The sequence below is a fragment of the Pieris rapae genome, chromosome 17, assembly GCF_905147795.1.
Source record: "Pieris rapae chromosome 17, ilPieRapa1.1, whole genome shotgun sequence".
Taxonomy (NCBI): Eukaryota; Metazoa; Arthropoda; class Insecta; order Lepidoptera; family Pieridae; genus Pieris; species Pieris rapae.
In genome coordinates this window covers 8,089,004-8,112,628 of record NC_059525.1, presented here as the reverse complement: position 1 = coordinate 8,112,628, position 23,625 = coordinate 8,089,004, and the positions used below count along the sequence as shown (strand labels likewise).

Here is a 23,625-nt window from a genome sequence, read left to right as displayed (position 1 = left end):
TGCTTTAATAAGATTTTATTAAATAAAGCAATATTTTTACTGGGTGTTTGAATTTGTACAGTGTTTATTAATAAATCCTAATAATATTTTGTATATACCTTGAACTGCACCCTAAAAAGATTTCTAAAAATTGTGGACAAACATGCTAAATTTAAGACCAGGTCTGCTAAATTTCTTGGTAGTCTGAACAGATCATCAAATATTAATACATTTCAATATTATCACGTACATACATGTCAAACTTAGGAAAATACTGTATTAAAAAGCCTCCCACTACAAGGAAACAGCATGAAATAAAAAATAGACTAAATTAAACACACAATACAGTATCAGATACCCTAGGCAATGGTTTATAAAGTTACAATCAAGATTAAAGCACACATAAGTAGACCTTATAAAAGAGGAAGATTGCGAGAATTTGAAATAATAATGAAGTACTCCAAAGTACAGTCATAAATATTTTTAATAATTCTTTGGCAATACGGTGATGACAAGCAATTTCAATGCTGTTTGAAACAGTACGCAACTAATATACTACATTTTAAATAAAATACATAAGTCTATTTTTAAATAAATCATCTGGATACGAGAGTAACTTGCAAATTACAGATCTTCATCATCTTCACATTCAGAAATATGTGACAGATCTTCTGAAACGGCCGTTACTTGTGGAAAAATCTAGAAACCTTTCAGTCAACGCATCCGTAATAATCCAATAATATCCGTAATATTTAATTATATATTACTTTAAATTCAGCCACATTTGATCCAGGGGTAATGTACTGGGGTAGATTCACAAAGTACCAGGTGTCCCATCAGTGAACAAGATCGTAAACAATGAGCGGGCACTAATGTTCTAGATATATTAGATAACGGTTATTCTAAATCGAGCTCAACAAAGTCAACATATATCGTACAAAGTCCTTAAATTCCACGATAAAAATGGAAATGTGCACGTGGTAGTAACAAACTGGAAACTCGCTGCACATAACTATTAATGCTTCGAGATAGCGCGGAGCGTAAAACTAAATTGCTTGGAACTAGTTCTTCTAACTATTAAACTATAGATGTAGATGCTTAGTGTTTTGTTTAATGTAGTGTAGACTACTATGTAAAAAGGTTCACTCCTCTTTCAAAGATTCTTGGAATTGTTTCGCTCACATTGAGACATGTTGACTTGTTCCTAACACAAAAAAAATATACAAGCAGATTTAGCCCACTACCGAATATATCCAGCTCCAGATAAGTTGTGATCAATCCATTAGAAGTCGAACGAGAGGTGCCTGCCTAGGTTAGTTTAGGCAGAAGGAATTCGGAAAAAAAATCCTGACTTTTGGACCTAGGGAATGAATTATTTAGCAATTTATGTAAGTTATAAGACATTAAGTGAAGTCAGTGTTAGACTATTAAACGTGTGATTTCTGGCCTTGAAGACGTGCGTTAGAAGCTCAGCTGGGCACCAATAAAACGATATTTAAGATCAGCCAAGCAATAAATCGTATCGTAATTTTGAAAATATTGTCTCTTATTGCAATTATTTGTATTATAATTTCATATAAACGGAAATATATCTTCAAACTTGGACACATTAACGCTCTAATGAAACCAATCCTAACGACATTCGCATGAACGCATCTCTCGTTAATTACACGCACTCATTTGGCACACATTCAAAACAGAAGTTTAATTAAAGTAATCAAATCTCTCCCAAGATTGGTTCACAGAACTATCCCTAACTTATATTGGCTTAGTTTGATTGTATACCGTGGACATAGACTACTTAATTCGATTAAGGGCGTGGCCGCACTGCTGATTTTAAGAAACGTACAATAAATGTATTGCGGCCTATTTAGAATTTTCGTTTAGGAATACGGTAATCCAGTGGCGCTAAAACCTTAAATGTGTCTTGGCATTGGTTTTGCATCCATTTCTTTGATAAATTTTTATTCCAAAGACAAGTAGATGGACTGTCTCATGTCTGACATAGGGTATAGATTTTTTGCATTTGAGACATGATGTTTTCGTTTTCTTCAAGAAGTTTTACTTTACCGTACAAGAGAAATGTTAGATGCGCACATAGACAGAAAGTCTATAGCCGTCAGTCAAATGCTGGGTTTTTGCACACACTGCTTTAATTTTGTTGAATAGTAGTTGATTTTTACAAATATCTTTTTTTTAAATCACATCTATGTATTAAGTGTGGCTGGACACACGTTATAAGCACGAGAATGCAACAAGCATTTTTAAAATTAAATCTATATTCACTCGTTCGTTAATATTATTAATGACCATGATAATGCGTTACCTTCATAACGGAATATTGTAACTTCTTAACGGTCATTGTTATCTGAGCATTTTTATCATGTTTGAATGGTTCATAAATTTGTCATGACTTTGGTAATTGTGCGATTATACGGTACAACGAAGAGTGCAAACTGCACTTAGTGCTTATTAACATTACGAACAATTTTTTAAGCATCTTTTTCATTTTGATCAGGTTAAAGAAAACAGTATTTGTTTTGTATGATATGTCTAAAGACTCAAGTGTATAATTAACATAATATACTACTACTACTAGATGTAATAAAATAATTTTCACATAATATGTTCTTAGTCATGTCCACACACACCCTTTAACACTCACTAACACACGCATGCGTACCCTTCCCCACTTTCACACACAAATACACACACACTCACATACACAATCACTTACAAACTTCCATTTTGTTATGTATATGACTTGCTATGGAATGGAAGCCTGGTTATCCATATCACAGGTTCTTACCTAGTTTGGAAACCAGTCTCCCAATACTGTCACTGTATTATTAATTATGATTGTTAATGTTTAAGGGAGAAAAATAAATAAATAATTATTATTATTATTTGAGAATAACAGAGACATTAAATAATTATAATTTACCGTATTTTAAATTGAATTTGTGTTAAGAAATAGCTTATTAGCTATTGTGTAATAATAGTGTTCCGTATGTAATCAATATATTTAAATATCGTTTTTTTTCACTGTTGTTTCAGAATAAGTAAAAGGTTTGAACATTCAGGTCTGGCAGGTCATGATTTCTTTTCTGTGTATAATAATGTAAAAATAAACACATTCGCATATGTGTCGAAATCTCAAATACTCATATAGCCACAAGATATATGTAACTCAATATAGGGGTTGAAGATGCTTAACAGTAAAATGGCCAATTACGCATATTTATAACAGAGAAAAATCAATAAACTAGCGATGAAGCGCCTTTCATTTTATAGTTTAGGTCGAACATAAATTCACTAGCTTCGAATATCTGGATATTGGAAAATTTAGAGTTGCAATACTGTCAGAAGAGAATCGAGCGGCATTCAGCTACGTGATAGCTATTCACTATTCGAGAGCAAAATAAAGGCAAAACGGTTGTGACATTAAAAACTCTTTGATGGCTTCATTTAAATGTCAACGTATGTTTGACAATTGATCTTCCGTATTAACGACATATTCGTTTGATATATTATATATTCGAACGTCTTATTCCATAATAATAATTATTATTAAAAAATATATACTTAGAATAAGGTCACAGTTCTTGACCAATACAAAGACTACAAATATATTTACTATCTTTTCTTGAGGGTTTTAAAGACGCACTGACGATACACTAGATGTATGCTGTAAGCTAGCTGGCCTGTGGTGCAAATACATAAAATTATATGCGATATTTAAATTTTTAATTGCAACTATAAAGAGTCTTTACAATCGATATGGCATCGATGTTACATATGACTGTGAGCCATTTGAACTAAACGGTAACACATAGGTAATCATTATACCACAAATATTATCGTATTATTTAGGGGCATTAACATTTACGTATTTTTAGACATATTCATCTATCAACTACTCCTTTGTCCTTAATCTAATGACAACGAAAAGCCTTAAGAAATTATTCATACGGTTTAAATAAATTCTAATTACAATTTACACATTACTATTCGTTGTACCTTGTAAATTGTAATCGTACAACTACCAAAGTCATAACAAATTTTTAATTATACACCTTTTAACAATTTAGAATGTGGAATAAGTGATACCATGATGATCTTATGATCCAAATAAACGTATTTCATTTCATTTCAAAATTAATGAACGAATAACTATGTGCTTCTCAGTTCGGAAACTGAGCCCACATTACTACTACTAGTTAATACTACACTAATGGCAGGGTATTTGTATAAAAAGCGATTAATTCATTTCTCAATCCTGGTCGTCAAATCTAAACCCTGCCGTGCCCTTCCATTCTACGAATATGTGCGAGTGTTAACTGCGCACGTATGGTAGAGCAAATCAACGTGAACAAATTTGCATGCCGGCCCGTGTCTATTGCAGAGGTCACACCTTAGTTGATGTTTCTTGTATTGTTTTCATTTTGCGTGACCTCCCGCGTTTATAAATACGAAAATAGAAAATTTTAACAAAAATCTTTAATTTTTGCATAGAAACTTCATGACCACACTATAAAAACGTAAATAACACGTAGAATGAATAACCTCCTCCTTCCTTTAAAGTTAATAAAAAAAATATATTGAAACAAATCTAGAAAAACAAAGCCATCATCTACAAAGGATGGTGGCGCCACTATATTAAATATTAACATTATTTGATTTGTATTATTATTATTATTCATATAGATAGTAGACGTAAAGCAAGCGTATTTTAATTTGACAGGATCCGCCTACTTGATAAATAATGATGCATAGTATTTATTTGCCAACAATGATATAATTAATTTAATCTATGACTTTAAAGCTTCGCCCCGATGGAAGCGAGACGGCCATCTTGTGACAACATGCGTCGAGCATACCGCGGCTTTGTAATAAACTCATTTGCAAAATTAAACGGGCCCCTAAGGACAACTAAGGTCCTTTTCGTTTAGGTACCAGTTTTTTTTAATTGCAGTTTATAGCAAATTGTAGTCAACAAATAAACACTTATTTGTTGACTACAATGTGCTATAAACCGCCCCCTATGCTCAAATATATCAGATTTCTTCTATAAGTTAAAGAAACAATACTGTATTATTCTGCCCAATTAAAATAATTTAATTTAAATTTATTGTATGTTGTTGGCGAATGTTATCTAGGTATGCTATATATAAACCATAAAAAAACATGTTTATCTTTTAATTTGTGTGCTGCGAAATGTGGATGATAAACTTCAGTGATACTAATCAAAAGCAATATTTTCAATGGTACTGTGTCTGAATCTATGGATTTGTATACAAAATATCAGGCTAGGTATTGCTATTGATAAATGTTTATTTTCAACAAAATCTCATTTGAAATCCCTATTTCTACGCAATAGTAGACATAAACAAAAATGTATTTAATTAAATATCTTTGAGTACAAAGGCAGCATTGTTTTGTCTTCAACGTGTCAACAGACTGGAAAAGTCAAATGAAAAACAGTCGAAAAATTAAAGCAGAGTATACATACCAGTGACAACGTTTGCTTTTAATTAAATTCACGGAGCTTGCTGGATATTAATGGAAACCCCTGTTTTTGTTAAATCGTCACGTTTGCGGTGAGCTTTTTGTATAATCCCTATAAATTATGCGTTTTATATAAATTGAACTGCAATCCGTGCACAATAACAACAGAACCAATAAAATCTTATTCATTTTAAGTTGTATAAGTATTTTTATATCGTTGTCATAAAATCTCTTACATTGAGAATAATCTCCAAAAATCGTTCGCCAATATAAAGAAACACCTTTACTTCATTTTTATTCTACTGAAATCAAACACAAATTTAATCTGAGCTTTGGTGCCCCGCTTTTACGAGTTTAACATATGCTGAAGATTTGTCAACGATTAACTATCTTCCCCGGGAATCGTATATAGAATTAACTATAAATCCAAAACCACATTGTGATAGTAAGAGGGTAGGAACGAGAGGACAGACACGGTTAGTATTTGCCGATAATTGGACGTGTCGGTGACACAATTAATATTAACATTTTGGTTCTAGTGTTTTTACTGTGTTGAGGGGTATGTGTTTTTTTTATAGTTTAAAAACAAAAGAAACACATTTTGAAATATTTATGACAAACCTTAAGCTAAGTAAATACTAACATGCATTAACTAATTAACTAAACTTATAAACTAAAATTAACTTTAACTAATAGGTTATGGGCGCCAGGAGGATTTTTATACTTGGGTCATCCCACCAAAACCCGCTGTATTGTAAAGGAGTGTTCACAACACAGTGACACCAACTTCATCCAAACATTTGTTTTATGGATATTAAATTTGAGGGCATTTCATAAAGCTAAAAAAAACAAACCAAAAAAACATTTCAAATACTAAAATAAAATTAAGCCACAAGATAATAATAATAAAAAAAACACATACCCCTCAACACAGTAAAAACACTAGAACCAAAATGTTAATATTAATTGTGTCACCGACACGTCCAATTATCGGCAAATACTAACCGTGTCTGTCCTCTCGTTCCTACCCTCTTACTATCACATTCCCCCTACATACAAAAGAAATGAAAAGGTATATATAAAAATAAAAATAAAACATTTTCATTTCTTTAACTGCTGCTCTCTATTCCAATATGGCTTTAAGTCCTTAGCGTGCCAAACCCCTAACGGTTTGCCGTAACAGTTATTCAACCTAAACACATTATTTGATAATTTTTCAACAATTATAGCTTTATCAAACTTTGGTGCCAATTTAGCCATAAATTTTTTTCCTGCGTTAGACAAAAATTTATTCCTTTTCCAAACGGTATCACCCACATTAAATTTAGCCTCTCTATATTTTAAATTATAGTAAATTGTACTTTTTTTATGTGCGTCTTTTATCTTTTGTTCAACCTTCTCATAGATACTCAAAAGTTTCTTATTATCTACGAGATATTGTGTTTCATTAATGCTTAAAGATTTGTCGAATGTATTAACTGTATCATATGAATTACTACAATACAGCGGGTTTTGGTGGGATGACCCAAGTATAAAAATCCTCCTGGCGCCCATAACCTATTAGTTAAAGTTAATTTTAGTTTATAAGTTTAGTTAATTAGTTAATGCATGTTAGTATTTACTTAGCTTAAGGTTTGTCATAAATATTTCAAAATGTGTTTCTTTTGTTTTTTTTTATAGTTTAAAAACCCATATAACACAACATTTTGGGCAACCTTCCTACAATTTATTAGTTTCATGGTTCAGTTGTTAACGCACATGCTGTATAACCAAAATACTAAATTTATTTTTAAATGTGCAAACGTGACCCGTGGACATTATTAATACAATACAGTACAATACCATGAGCTCTAATTGCGAGCCTATATACTGAGTATCATTTTAACTGAATCTTGCATTTCAACTGAATCTTTTTAAGACAGTTCATGGTAGCCACCAAGGTAACTAAAGAGACACGTTGAAGAATACATATTTTAAGATCTATTTAAAGAACGTTTGACATAGACTAAAAATAATAGAATTTGGAAACGTTTAAAAGAGCCCAGCTCTAGACATTTATGGTCGCTCAACTATCATGATTGGTAAAGTAAAAAGCTTATTTAACCATTCATCGTCGTATCGCACGAAACAAAAAGTTGGGAGTGAGTGTATGCCAGTCAGTGGCAGACAAGTTTCAGAGATATTCCTAACAAACAGGATTTCTGCAAACACTACGTATTGTATGTATCCGATAACTATTAATTTACAAAATGTGATGAAACGAGTAATGTACTAAATTCACGTGTGTATCCGTTAAAAAAGTTTTATTTCAACATTACAAAAAAATAAATATAGTATTAAGCAATACACTGTATGCAGCTGAGAGCGTAAAATTTTACGATGTTCAATTCGATATTAACATTTCCACAATATATGGAAGCTATGTGGTGAAAATTGTATGTAAAATTTATTACGAATGTTAATTGGAATGAATTTGTAATTGAAGTTTTAAACCACCAATTTAGCGTGGACTTCTTTATCCGTGGAAACCGCCATAAAACTGGACGCAAATACTATATTAACGGGATTCGATGTCAGGTCTTCTGTTACCAACCAACCTCCATTAAGGTTAGAAGGGCTTCAGCCAAGACTTAAAAGGTTGTAGTGAAATTAGAAATATAAGGATTTCTGGTGGACAGCTGGGGATCGAACCTATGACACCAGGGTTCAGAGACGCTTCTTAAAACCAATAGGCCAACAACACTTTGAAGATCTACTGGGAAACTACATTACAGTCAAACATGTGTATACAAATTTACTATTAGTATATACACTGTTTATTTCTAGTTATTAATAACTGGAAAGATTTTAATAATATTGATTTTTACAAATAAACACATATGGAATAGTTAACTTCTATATACACCCTGTTAACTTTTACGGGGTGTACCTATATAGAATGGTAGTTTAAGTCCAAATTGAATTTCGGGCTAACCAGAGTAATTATCTACAGTAGGCTAAATCAAAGTCTAATTGTATTCAACAAGGTTAGTTGTAATTGCATAAAGTTATATAAAAATTAAAAAGTAATCTATGTTATGTGTCCTAGTAGCAATTTAAACAACATAGTAAGGATGGTAAAAATAAAAGACCAACGTACATTGATTCTCATTGGTCAGCAGTACAGTTCAAATATTGACACTATTTCTTTGATCAATCACAATCAAACGAAACACATCACAGTTACGTCTATCATTTTTTAAGCCCTCCAGGTGTGGAACAGAGCTTTATTGCTATGCCGCGTTCCCGAACAATTTCCCTCTCTCACATATTGAGTTCTGACAATAACTTTCTTCTCTTAACTTGTATGTATATAAGGCAAAATTGCCTTATATACATACTAGTTCGTTTTTCCTATAAAATGAAGGAAATTAATCACTGCCCGGTATTCAACCGATTCCATTTTTTTAAATAACTAAGCTTTAGACGCTAAAATTTTGTCAGTTGGTGTTTAAAAAATGACAAAATATGTTAAAAATAAAATCGACTTTTCGTTTGTGGCTCCATCTGTTGAAAAACGCACAATATATTGAACGCTCTAGTATACTGGTCTAACACTTATTGAGAGGCCTGTTAACTTTTATACGTATCAACCAGGGGATCAGGCAGATCTGTGGCCGAGAAGACAACATCTCTCCCTTTCCTAAAAAGGTTTAAAGGTCTAACTTTATTTATCTAACTAACTCTGGTGGGCTTGACGTCTCCCGCCGGGACCCAGGCAAAGCATATTCTGAAAATATCCTCATATGGGCATAAGTTTAGGTTGTCTTATATAAGATGAGGTTTTTTGATAGTCCAGTGTGTAAGCATGCCCTATTTAAGCCAAAGTTTGTGATCTACGCCGCTTATACATTGAGGGAAATTCTTTCTCTAAGCACACATAATGCGGTGAAGAAAATCGTGGTGCGAAAACGGACTTGTTCAAGATTCAAACATTTTGGTATTAGAAATATCATCAAACAAATATGCGATGGCGTTGCTACAATTAAATTAGTCGTAGTTATGATACGAAATGAAAAACGCATAAAACTACCTTTCACTGAATCACGTAATCATCTCATCGATTGCTTGATGTATGGAAGTCAGTGAGTTCAACGATGCTCGATTTCTCTTCAGCTGTTGGGGAAACAACATCCGCTCTATTGAGGGCTTGATGAGCTTTCGAACCTATTGATGCCTTTGAGCTTTTTTTCGTCAAAGCTGCACTTCATTTTCTAATTGAACATGCTATCGCATTGGATCTATTTATTTTCTCGATCATCAATACCTAATATTAACTAATCGATTTCTGATATATTGAGGATGATATCTGATATTTATTCATTGATAATATTATAAGTGCAGTCGCTGATCAAGTCTTTAAAGTATAAATACACAATGATTTGACAATGACAAGTTTGCTCACAACGTTTTCATAAAAATTAAAAGCAAAAGTTATCTACACATATGGTGCACAGACCGGGTTCAAACGATACTGCGTCCAAACCACAAAGAAATAAAGAACTATTAAACAAAGCTAATAATGACTATCCATTATTATATTGATTTACAAATACTATTTATTGTAAAAATATCTACCCAAAGACACCTCAGATTTCTTCGTTAATACAATATAATAATCGTTAGATCTTTAGAGTTTGATATATTTATAGGCTGATCAATTAAATATTTTATATTGATAGTTTTTTATAATTGTAACTGTATATGATCTAGACGTATTTCATTACATAGGGAAATGGATTAGATTCCTGCATTTACTTGGCTTACTTTAATAAACTTCACCCTTTTAGGTTTATAATTAAAAATTACCGGTGTTGTGTTGTGTTAGGGAGGATGAATCTTCAACTTTTAGCGCGTACCAATTCTTAAAAGGCCGGCAACATACCAAAATACATATACGATGTGATGTTTTAAATAAATAAACCATTTTTTTTCACTGTAAACTAAAAATAAATCAGTACAACTTTTTAGATCTTGAGTAGAGTCCTGCTGTGTCTGTCTTTCGACGTTTTGTGTCTAGGACAAGAGTGTATAAAAAAAGGCGCAAAAGCAACACACCTTCTATATATTTTATAAGCTATACATATAATAATAAATAAAACTTTATTCTATATTATTACATTGTTTTACAAACAGTAGAACATACATTTTTCTTTACAAAACTATAAATTTGTCACTAAAATGAATCGTAAAAATAAATGTATCACCGCCATTTCCCATAAACGATATTTGGCACGACACAATGTCACTGACCTCATATACATATTCATATGTTTACCCGACTGTCGCCTGAAATCGATACCACACGTTGATGATCTAGACGTATTTCATTACATAGGGAAATGGATTAGATTCCTGCATTTACTTGGCTTACTTTAATTAACTTCACCCTTTTAGGTTTATAATTAAAAATTAACGGTGTTGTGTTGTGTGAGGGAGGATGAATCTTCAACTTTTAGCGCGTACCAATTCTTAAAAGGCCGGCAACGCACTCGCGAGCCCTCAGGCATTGAGAGTGTCCATGGGCGTCAGTATCACTTAACATCAGGGAAGCCTTCTGCCCCATCTGTTGGTCTTATAAAAACATTTTCGAAAACTATTGACGCAAAGAAAGGACGGATAACATATAAATATGGTACCAAGAAATATCGTTGCTTACAAAAGTTCCAACAATTGTTTGTCTTCTAAAAATTTACAATACTTTCCGTTTTGATAAACACAGAGATCATCAAACCAATACAATGTATCTAGTGTATAGAGCACATAACAATCGGTTCTTTCATACACTGGCGTAATTCCAAGCTCATTTGTAGTATCTGGATTTCAATAATCCATGCAATGTACTTCCATAAGCCCGGAAATGAGAATTCAATGCACTTGCGTACAATGGAGGTTCAGATAATTGTACCATAGACATTGTGTTTTATAGATATTTTATAAAGTCAGTTTATTCATTTTTATGTTGGAGTAACCATCACATTTGAGATATTCTTAGTAAGTTTTCTCCTGCAGTAAAACTGTGTTGGTTTGTCAAAATTTTATAATTATCTCTATGCTGCCAAAAAAATTATGAAAAGAAAATTAAAACAACCTTCGTTTTCTTTCTTCGTTTAATTTTATTTTCATAATTTTTTTATTATGCATATGTAGGTAAAAAAAAATATTGATATCATAGATTGTTATGGTTAGTGACATGAATAAATATAGTACTTTGTGTAATTATCTGTAAATCAAATTACTATTCTAAAGGTTTCATTTATAAGATTAGAAGGACTTCTAAGTAGATACGCCATGAATCTTGTTATCAGCAGAGGCATTGGTTTATAAACATTGCATGAAAGCGGGCCATAATTGAACAACCGTCACAACTTGGTAAGTTTCTTATCATGAGTTGTAGTGTTATTCCGAACTTCTACTTTGTATTGTTTAAATACGAGATATAATTTACCTCGACTTCATGCGATATTATGTTTAACAACTCGCAAGAAAGGGCGTAGATACAAAGTAACTATGTATCTGCCAATCTGGATTCTCAATTCCCAGTGATTATTCACGTTATCCACACAAAAATAATAATTAATCAACTTATATTGCTTAATTATTCATATTTAGTAGTTATGTTTTACTAGGTATTGAAACTGCATTGTGTATAAGATATGTAAAATGAAGATATAACATCAATGGATAAGTAAATTTATTTTTATTTTATTGTAATAAGTATTCGTTTTTATTTGTTAACACATTAACTGCTCTTTTCTCGGATCCGAGTGGAGCGGAGACATAGTAGCAGTGCCACCCGAATTTAATGAAAATATATATTATATATATATTCATGCCTATTTTCAAACACAATTATTTATTTAATAAAAATTAACCATAAAACGTTTTGGTTTCCGAAACTTTGTTTCCATTGTTCAAGCATTCAATGTGTAAACGAAGTTTTATTTAAACGGTTTTATATACATTTAACGCACGTAAACGCATAATTTAATGAAAAATTCAAATTCGAGATTCAAAAGTAGATATTCAACCTGAATAATTGAGGTGTCCAATAATTCTGTTCATTCCTGATCTGACCTCCAATGAAATTTAAAAAAAACTAAATTTCACCTAAAATAACGCATATCTCACAAGCTACCGAATCGACTGACGCAATACGGACTTGACCAGGTTGGAATATAATTAATTATACTCAATTATCTCTATATGACTTTGAGTTTCTACAAAGTGTCGGGCTTTTTCATTATCATACTTTAATGACAATAAACTTCAACAATACCACGTACATATAAGCCAAACTGACCTAGCCTCATAAAATTCTACATGCCCTATACAGAGACACAACAGACAATAAAAATAGTATTCAACTATTATACCAGTAAAAAATATATTGAATAGATTTAAAGATTCGTTTCGGTGTTATACATATTAAAACGCGTAGTAACATTTTATTTTAATAAACTAGAATTACATTATTATGTTCTATGATATGAATTGCTCACGTATGCCTATAGTGTGTAGTTGCAAATTCGTAATCCCAAAGCGTTTCAGAATTGATATTGTTTAACATTTCCTGGGCGCAATTTCCGGCAATTTACACCTTAACTTTCAATTTATAATGCAACGCCGACGAAGGTTCCATCCCAAGTTTGGTTTAATAGGTAAACTTTGTACAAACCTAAAGTTTACTTAATTGTGATTAATATCAATGTATATACTAATAGGGCTTGTGGGAAAAATTGGCGATGATGCATTTTAAATGAAACTACCAAATTAATAATTTTTTTAGGGGTATAATTTGGCACCTTTTAACTTAACAAACATGAAAAATCTTTAATGATATAACACTAATCTATAAAATTTGACTAAAATAACGATATTGATTTGCTTGTAAGCGAAACGCGGGCTACAAAAATGCCGTATAATACTCCTTTATGTGTATCTTACCAGTTGCCTTTTAATATTGTACAATGCCACAATAATTAGCGCTTACATATAAGGTTTATAATAGCTTCGCCATAATTTCCTCGAAATATTCAGAGTTAAACATGAAGTTGGCTTGTTGACCGCTACAATGAGAGCGCCTTTGTTATTCTGTACACGGAATACATAAACTGCGCATTGTTCCTAAAGTTATTCTAGAAGCTTGTTTAAATATGAACTGAAACTTCTCTTCCTACATAATTATAATTTAATATCTATAGCCCGTGCTATTTTGTTCAGGTGGATGAAAAGCGAATTAGAAGAGAATACCATACCAATAATATTAATAGTATAGTATTCTGAGTAGAGACTCAAAAGTCAATATTTATTTATTTATTATTTAAACGTATGTTAGACTTTATATACAATTGATACAATTGATTTTAGCTTACTGTAAAGGTGTGAGTAATCTTAGTTAAATAGTATTCTAATATATTTAATTAACTTATTACATAAAATATTCCAGGGCATAATTTTAATGGGCACTTTTATAACTAACATACAGTAAAAAGAAAATTCAGAATTTTCTTTAAAATATCACCGAAGCGGTTTTATTACGACATTTTTACGGTTGGCAATAAAATTCTCTTGGAGGAAGAAATTGTATTTTTAATTTAATGAATATTTTGTTTGGAATGATGATTACATGCCTTATGATATTTGCTTTGTAATTTATGTATTTATTAATTTTAACCATCTAAATTTTTTATCTATCTAAGCAATGTTGGAGAGCGACTTTCATCGCATTTATTTGGTTTGATTCTAAGTACGTTTGTGTTTTGATTGAGCTTATAAGCTACAAAATAATGTTACTCAGAAGGATAAAGCAAGAAGTGGCTATTTCATACCTTCTTCGTGTCCATTCTGCCAATCTGCCATTGTTTATGCGAGTGGTGTGGCCCGCCCATTTCCCATCAAGCAATGGAATAGTGCATCAATATTTTTTGTTTGCTATCTTTTTTCTGTGTATATTCCTTAAGTTTAATTGTACCAAAAGGCAAAAGCAGTAGAGGAAGACCACAAAAGAGATGGGAAGGCAACATCAAACAAGTGGCAGGAGTGATGTGGAACCGAGTGGCCAAAGAAAGATATTAATGGAAAAGGTTGGAGAAGACCTTTGCCGACTGGCAAACACAGATCTGCAGAAATAAAGCAAAATCCAAATATAATAGTTTTTTTTTCAACTTTATAGATTGTTACATAATAATATTTATTTTTGAGACAGGATAATAATTGAACAATTGAACATTGATAAATGAGAACAATAGAAAACCCAGACATAATAAAAACATTTCCTCGCTCAAACTTTTGCAAAGCAACGTATTTTTTTATCGTTTAATTCATGGCTTACAAATTGCGGGCAAAGTTTTTAATAAGCCTGCCTCATTTAGTGCAAAAAGTTTACTTCCAAAACTAAATCGACTTCTTTTCATAGCGTCCGGTATTGATGAGAGAAAAGAATTCTAATTTAAAGCTGTCATATTTTTTTATTTGCAAAAAGCTGAATATATTGCGTGTGTGCGTGTAAGTTTGGACAAACTCTTAAAATTGAGTTTTTTTTGTTTTATCCGTTTATTTTTAGCGCTTCTGTGCCCTTTTTAATTTATTTATTTTCCACATAATCTTTACATTACTAATGTGATAGAACTACACACTAGCCTACACCCATTTAAAAAAATGTTTGCGTGTACTAGTGAAACCACATAGGAAGTGAAACATCGTTATGAACTTATTTTTCGAAAAATGATTTACTGTATGCAACTTTACAGAAATTGGTTAAACAAAGTTAAATTAGATAAAGTTTAACAAAAGGTTTTTATTATCATAAATATGAATACAAAAATTCAATTATTTTATTTACCTTATTACTACTAAGATTATTACTGGGCTTATGGTAACTGAAATATATTGTTTAAGATAGCGCGTAACGGAAATATGAGACAGAAATATGTGATATATAAAGACGTTTCACTTCAATAATTAATAAATCGTATAAGTATCTCTTGTGTAATATTAGTATAACAGGCGTACTAGATTCGAATACCAGAGACAATAGTTTATTTTTCTAAATTTTTGGTAAGAACAAAGAAATTTATATAATCCTTTTCAAATAAAGTTACAAAGTTGGAATGTACCTAAATGACATTTCAATTAAATTAGTTTCGCATAAAATCCAGTCACTGGCTTTCAGACGTCAAACAAACTCGGAGATATTGTGGGAAAATGGGAAAATCTCTTCTGAAATAGAATTTCCTTCAGGAAATATCAAGTTTTATTAGTTGATGAACTCACATCTGCGTAAAAGCCGAAAATAAAGCGTAGGTCGTATGGTATGTCGCTTTTGTTAATGGCTACAAATACAAAATAAGAATGAATAATTACTTGAACTGTAATGTTAAAGATAAATTATGTTAATATTTTACAAACCAACTGTTTGAATTTTAGTACTAATTTGGTTTAAAGCCCAATAGGGCAGGAGCAGGAGAGTTTTTATAGTGATTGGTTCGCCTATCCAAAAATTGTTTTACCGAGAATCGAAACTAAAAACGCCAAGTTCTCCAAAGGCGGATGCAGTAAGTTCTATTGTTTAACCAAATCGTAAACAATAATAAAAACAACACGAGTATGACGCAAGCTCGTAAAACGTTCTATTTTCTAGGCATTCTAAATTAGAATCCGCAGAATATTCAGAATAAAAATGGCCATAAACAATAGAGCTTAATTACGACAAAAAGAGGTTCTAGTTTTTAATTCGTGGTGAGGTCGAGTGGTTGCAAACTGGCGGAGAATGGCGAGAATGGCAGGACCCCTTCACTAAAGGGCTCTCATCGCGAACATCAACCGTAGGGCTGAAACGATGGCTGGTTGATTTCACATATGACTGTTATCAGAAATGTAAGCATCGAATTTAAAACTTTACAAAATATTATTTCCAAATATTTCGTACAGTGATAATTGTTTAACCTTACTGTCTTGTAATAAGAAATTATTTGTGCTTTGTGTAATTTTCCAGTAGACATTTAAATAAAGACAATTGTTTAAAATTGTGTTTCCTTTTTAGAAGCCTTTGGCTTACAGCATTACAATAACATTTAGAAGCATCTTTATGGTTTTAATAATTCTTTTGCATACTCATTACACACAATGTAAATTAATTTTAAAAACTTCGTAAATTAGCAAGATTAATTAAAACTTTTTAGGATTAAACAAGAAGCGGAAATGATGACTATGTTTTTTTATTATTTTAATGCGTTAGGTACTAAATACACATACAATTAGTTTTTACGATAATCACAAACTTTTTCTAGCAAATAATTGAAGTAGTAAATTTTTTTAAACTATTTTAAAACTTCGTTCTGAATCTTTTTAGAGATGTTCATTAAAACATCTTTTGGCATGTAACGAGTCCTGTTTTCATTAAAACTCTTGCGAATCTAAAGGGGTTTTAATAAGTTTTTCGAACTTAGATTTAATTTTTGCACATATAACAGTTTTAACGTAGTGATTAAATGTGCGATTTTCAACCATGAGGAGTACATGATACGTTCAAACTCCAGCTGTTCGCCAACGGCTTTTAGTTGTACCTGTTAAAAACTTTCATGCTTTATCTAACAAAATATTTCAATACAGTAGACTAATTAATACGTTAAGTAACATACTTTCTGTTAAAGAATTTCTTTCAATACAACAGCATAATGGTTCTCGTATAACAAAGCGATTAATAGTGTAGTAGGTCAAACCATGATTGCAACCCTAGAACAAAATGGCGGTTATTCGAGCGTAATGAGCGGTAAGTTCCTCAACCACACTGCTTGATGACTTAGTTACATACAAACCACTAATATATATGTAGTTTCCCTTGTTTTTCGTGAAATTCGTATTAATTTTCGTACATTTTATAAATATTATAACAATCCCCGGCTGTTGTCAAGGATAGTTAACTATTTATCACTTTTCTTTATATTATTATTTCAATAAAATTTTGTAAATATAGTAAAACTAAATAATATTGTGTAAATTATCGTTTATATTTTAATATAACTGAGAGGACTGTCTTATACTATGTACTTGGAATTTATGTTGTCGTCAAAAACTTTAATGTCAAAAAAACTCGACCAAAACCACACACGATTTCCATGAACTATTTTTTTTTTCTTTTTAATTATTATTTATTCTACTCCCCTGACATCGCGTCCAGGGACTTTTCCTATCGTACAATTAAAAAAAAAATTATACATTTAACAAGTAATTATATTATGCCGTGAAGTGTTCAAGTGTTCTCCCTGTAAGGTGAGAGGGTGTATGTGTGTGTGTGGGAGTGTGTTAAATACTATATTACTCAAAAGAATACTATTAATATATTACACCTGGTACATAAATAATATGATAAATAAATGCCTATAAATGCATTTGTTTAACATATAGTACACGACCTCTGACGGATCTAAAGCCACCTCCAAATTCTTCCACTTGTACCTAATCCTTCCCACCATTTAGTAATAACGGTCTATATACACACGGCATATTCCACAGAAACATTTACCCTACACTTAGTAACGGGCACATCAAACCCATTCACGTAACTAAATTAGTCGTAGAGGGAGCCGCTATATCGAGGCTGTAATTTCAGTACACTTCAATAAACATCCGAGGCACGTTCATAACTAAATGATTTACATTTTGAATTGATAAAAATGAAAACCAGATTTTGCATATTTAATCAGTGGAAAATTTATTCGAAGGTGTACATGTTGTGCCTAGTGGCTTCAGTGTTGACTCTCATCCTCTGAATAATTTTTTATGTGCGTCATCAACATTTTGTCGAACGGTGAAGTGTAAAATCGTAAGGAAACCGACTTGCCTGAGATCCAAAAAGTCTACGTGTGTCAGGACAGGCTGATCACGTACTTACTAAGTTTTTTTATCGATTACATATACATATATTGTTACTTAGTAGTATTACTATTTAAAAAGCGCGTTGGCCAGTAATGATATAAAGTATCGAAGGCGTAAACTATACAATTAAGGTAATTTATTTGTACGTCAGTATGATTGCAGTACGTATCGTAATTTGGTTTATTACTTACTAGTATCGATAAAACGCACTTCGAACAATGCATAAAGAATTATTTACACATAGTAAACATAGTATACGGAGCTTTTCTTAGGATTCCTATACAGAACTGTATTGCTTCTTTATTACGATATCTATTGAATTTTAAGTATTGTTTGTACTATGGCTTTAAATTTCCATTTAAGATAGGTTCTTGTAAATTGTTGCACATGTCTTCCTTGAAGAGATTATAGAGTTAGAGTAGGTACGTAATCTATTTTTGAACTGATAAAAAGAATGACGTAACTTTGTGGGTGCATTTACCATTTAGCAATTTGAAAATATTTTAATTATTGCATCTATAAAGCGAAACGTATTCCCAAAAACTGGACTGTTTTTATGAAAACTCATCAATTTTTATGTAGATTATCGTCGCGCACCGAATATGTTTTTGTAAATTTTTCAAATATCGGTCGCATTGAAAAATAGTTTTATGCATTGATTGGTCTTTTATATAAACTCTGATATAAAATACAAGCAATTTCCATTTCGCTTTAAATTTTTGATGAATATACAAAATGACTTGGTAAAAAAAGTAAAAAAATGCATTCATAATTATAATTTGATTATAAATCTCATTCTGTATAATAGGAATGTTGTATGTACTAAAGGGATATCAAAAATGGAGTCTTTATTATAAGTATATACAAAACAAAAACACAAGAACTTATCTTAAGTTTTTTTTCATGCTGGTTGTTTTTTTTTTGTGTAGCTGGGAAAAATCATGTACTCTTATCTAATACTTCGTCTGTTTCTTGTCTATTGTTGTACTTTTTTTACTAAGTATTTTAATATACATTTAATTAATAAGCGTTTATAGTAGTGCATTGTCTCGTTGAAGCGCATGTTGTTATGTTCTTAATGAGATTTTACTTATTATTTAATGTTTAAATTTGAATTTACAAATATTTGTAGTAGTGTAAATCTGAAGAGTGTGCTCTTGCACTACATTCTTATTACATAGCAAAAGCCAAGCAGAAGGCTACGTCGTAGAGAAGTGTCTACGTCGTAGCATAACGCCCCTTATCGATTGTAGAACGAGTAAAAGAATTAATTACTAAAGACCGATATATATATATGAGTAATTGTATGGTTCTTTGGCTGACGTTGTTTCGGTTCAATAAAAAAATTTTTTCGAGATTATATATATTAAATTACATTTTTGAAAAATAATTAACACCTCTATTAGTGGTGCTCAGACTCCAAATGATGGAATTATTTCAATCTCTGTCAATAGTATGTCTGTATAAATATGATATCGAATGTAAACTAATTGATTAATTATTAATATTCTTAAAATTCGTTCAAACCAACTATTTAGTTTTATAATATTCTATAATTTCATTTAATGATCTGAATCAATTGAACCATTCAACCAATCCATCGCAAACCATTAATAAACCACTGCCCAGTCATAGCTGTGCATTATTAAACGGCCGAACTGTAATTGTATTGTCGGAGCTAAGTGTCTAACTCGTAATGTAATAACTGCTTTCATTTTAAGTAATTTAACTGTTCATTGCTTTATTTAAAAACGTTTTTTAAATGTCTTAGAAATACTGCTATAATATTCAGCTCGAATATAATGAAATTCATGAATACCTATGCACATCAATTAACGTGTACTGCGAAAAATAGACGAGAAACATTGTTTATGGTTGACAATGGACAATGGATCGAAAATAAAAATATACAAATTATGCGACATTGAACGACTACATATTTTATTTATTTGGTCAATATCTTTTTTTGGGTCCTTCAAGAAAAGAGCGTACCAATTCTTAAAAGGCCGGCAACGCACTCGCGAGCCCTCTGGCATTGAGTGTCCATGGGCGGCGGTATCACTTATCATTAGGTGAGCCTGCTGCCCGTTTGCCTCCTGTTCTATAAAAAAAACATTTTAATTGTTAATTTACTATAATATTAAATATAGAGTAAAAATATAAAGTAACTATAATATAATTCGCAAAGACATGGAGTATTTCTCAATAATTCTTTACATATTATTCTTGCATATCTATTTCACTTCAATATACTTAAGAAATGAATGTCCAGTCATTTTAAGCTGGGACCATCTGGTAGTAGTTGAAACGATCTTTAAATTATCTAAATAGTATAAAGCTTTATTGCAATAAATATATTTGAAACATAATTTAGTTATATTTAAGATGTTGCGATTTATTAAAGCTAAGTCTTGTTCGTTTAGAAATGTAAAATAAAAATAAATATGTTTGCAATTACAGATTGTAATTGAGCTGGAACTAAAATTTAAGTAAACACATATTCAAATTCAAATTATTTATTTAAGTAATAAATGTACACTTATACAGACGTAAACACATAATAAATGCTTCTAATTTTACATTAACTGTCAGATCTTAAGAGTAAGAAGAACTGGCAATATACTCTTCGCCACTCTTTTCATCCATAGGGTCATGGACCTGAAACCCTAGTTAGCAATCGGATTACAACATAATGTGATTAAAAGATAATAGATTTTCCTAGTGACTAAGCGAGAAGTTAGGGCTAATCCTGAGGAATTTGGCTCCAGTGTACTTTTCATGAAAGAAATCAACACTTGTTTACTCAGAAAGTCGACAACGGGTCAGAGAAAAGACGTTAGTCATAAAAATAACTGATAAATATAACATAGAAAGTTGCATTTGTCCCACTAAGGGAGGGTCTAAAAATCTACATTGTGAATCATATTAAAAAATAGTTTTATTCTGTTGAACAAATGATTTATACTCAATTCACGGTTAATTAAATGAGGAAAAATTGGATTGGCGCATAATCGCATTGTGCTTAATGAAGCGACTTTGCAAATCACTTCTCTTTATAAAGGAAATTGTGTAAGAGAATTCCTTAATCTGTATAGAAGGTACTAGATTTAATTAAACTTTTAAGTAGACAAATTATAACGTATAAGTTTTATGCTCGATTGTAGTGGGATTTAGTATCTCGCTTTGTTTTGTAATAATATAATTTTTTACTTAGTCTACCTTTATGAACTATATACCTTTCCGTTTCCTTTTCGTTTATTCCGGAATACAATCCTAAGAACATTTTTTTTTAAAATTATAATTTCCTCTCTCGGAATTAATTTAAAAAAAAAATCTGGTATGGATGATTATCTACATTTATTATAAAGCCGAAGGTAATATGACTCCATATTTGTACGAACGTTAAAAGAAAACATCATGGAAATCGGCCTGCCTTAGACCCAAAAAGGCAACGGCGTGTGTCAATTAGATTGACAAATGATCATAATACAGATTCAGAAATCTGAGATAAATTTACTAAAAAGGTTTTAATGCCTTTGTGTTTATTCTTTCATAGACATATAAAATAGTCTTAAAGTAATAATAATAGTAATAGTTTCTTAGTCAATTATTTATAATTAATTTATTGACTAAGAAATAGTTTTGATGTATTGATGATATGAAGATAGCACATTCAGTTGTTTTGTGCTATTAGTTTTACAGTACAAATGTAAAAGAGTTTCAATAATATTACACACTATGTAGAGTTTATCTGTAAAGGATAAAGTTCAACCCTACTTAGGATAACAAACCCAATCGATCCGTTTATAAATAGAGCCTTGAGTTACATCGTTATTGTAACAAGTGTATATATTTACTTGTTGCGTATCTAAATACATTTAAGTTTAATCCTCATTACTCTAGGATAACATCTCGATACGTTAATAAATATATAAGTTATTAAAATATTCAAAAAGGTTGTATAAAGTCAATAAAATCATTACTAAATTATAAAATATCTGATTGATGACACATATGTTAATTACGGTATCCGTAGTGAAATTAAGAACATTATAATCATACAACAAAAACATAAAAAAAACCTTTAAGAATTATTGTATAATGTATACATTTATATTCCCCGTTAAACACAACGCTGTTGAAATTTAAACAACTAATTACTGTGGGCCTGTATGGGTATACAAACTGAGCTTATAAATAAAGAGTTATAACTTACCTGGGAATATGTAGTGTCACCTAACCTTCCACGTACATACTAGTTAACACAAAACACATTAAACTAGCATAGTATGTATTATGTTATGTTTATGTAAACGTGTGTGTGCCTCCGCGACGCGTAGAACACTGACCACTGAAGGCTCCCTGCGTCGTTCTGGCAAAGACTAAAAGCCTGAAGTCAGGTGTACTTTTCAGAGATCAAGACACGACAATTGTAACGTGACTAGTGTATAGCCTTTCCAATATCTTGCAACATATTCATTAATAAATGATACGAAGACCGTAGGATAATATACTAACTGTTCCATATTTTTTTCAGTTCGTTCGATCATCTCAAGAAGATATAATAACAGATTTCTCAAGAAAAATCGATGGTCTCAAGAACATATAACTACAGATCTCTCAAGAAAAACGTCTTCTATAAAAGCATGCAGTTATTTACGCGGTACTCATCTTCAATCGACGTACACGTTTATCAAATACTACACAAAACATATCTGTTTTCCCACACTCTATGTTCGAGGGGTGGGATTCGATACTGCGCGCTCCATCCGGAAACCGCTCGCCCTTTGCAGACCTTTGTTTTGCCTAGAGAGGATTCAGATCATTTTGTGATTAGTCCGATCCCTCACAGTCCGTGAAACTCATTAAATGACTTCTTAATGATGTTAAAATCTACCTGTTAGCTTGCTTTAATGTTAGCTAGTTCTATAATATTTGTTAACACAGCTATTCGAATATATTTATTATTCGCTTTCGATTTACTATCCGGTCAATATATTCTTGAAGCCTTGTTGTATGTTCAAAAAATGTAAACGATTTTAAAAGAAATCGTAACTTTCACCAAAAAATACGCGAAATAGAAATTGAGTGTACGACCAACCAGGTTCCAGAAGATAAACCACTCCTTATATTGAAATTGTATTCGTTTTTTACAACAAACTCCCAAGCGAAATTAGAGACTATCACTAAATAAATTCAAAGCCCTTGTTTAAAGTAAAT

General features: G+C 31.3%; 1 protein-coding gene across 1 annotated transcript in view; it reads right to left on the bottom strand.

The window, feature by feature from the left end:
* The window catches only part of LOC110992515 (thrombospondin type-1 domain-containing protein 7A-like), a 74,936-nt gene extending 52,200 nt beyond the window's left edge, over nucleotides 1-22,736 (bottom strand). The window contains exon 1 of the mRNA XM_022258367.2: nucleotides 22,622-22,736. The gene's annotated coding sequence lies outside the window, so the exon portion shown is untranslated. The remainder of the gene's footprint in view (nucleotides 1-22,621) is intronic.
* Between the last annotated feature and the right edge of the window lie 889 nt (nucleotides 22,737-23,625).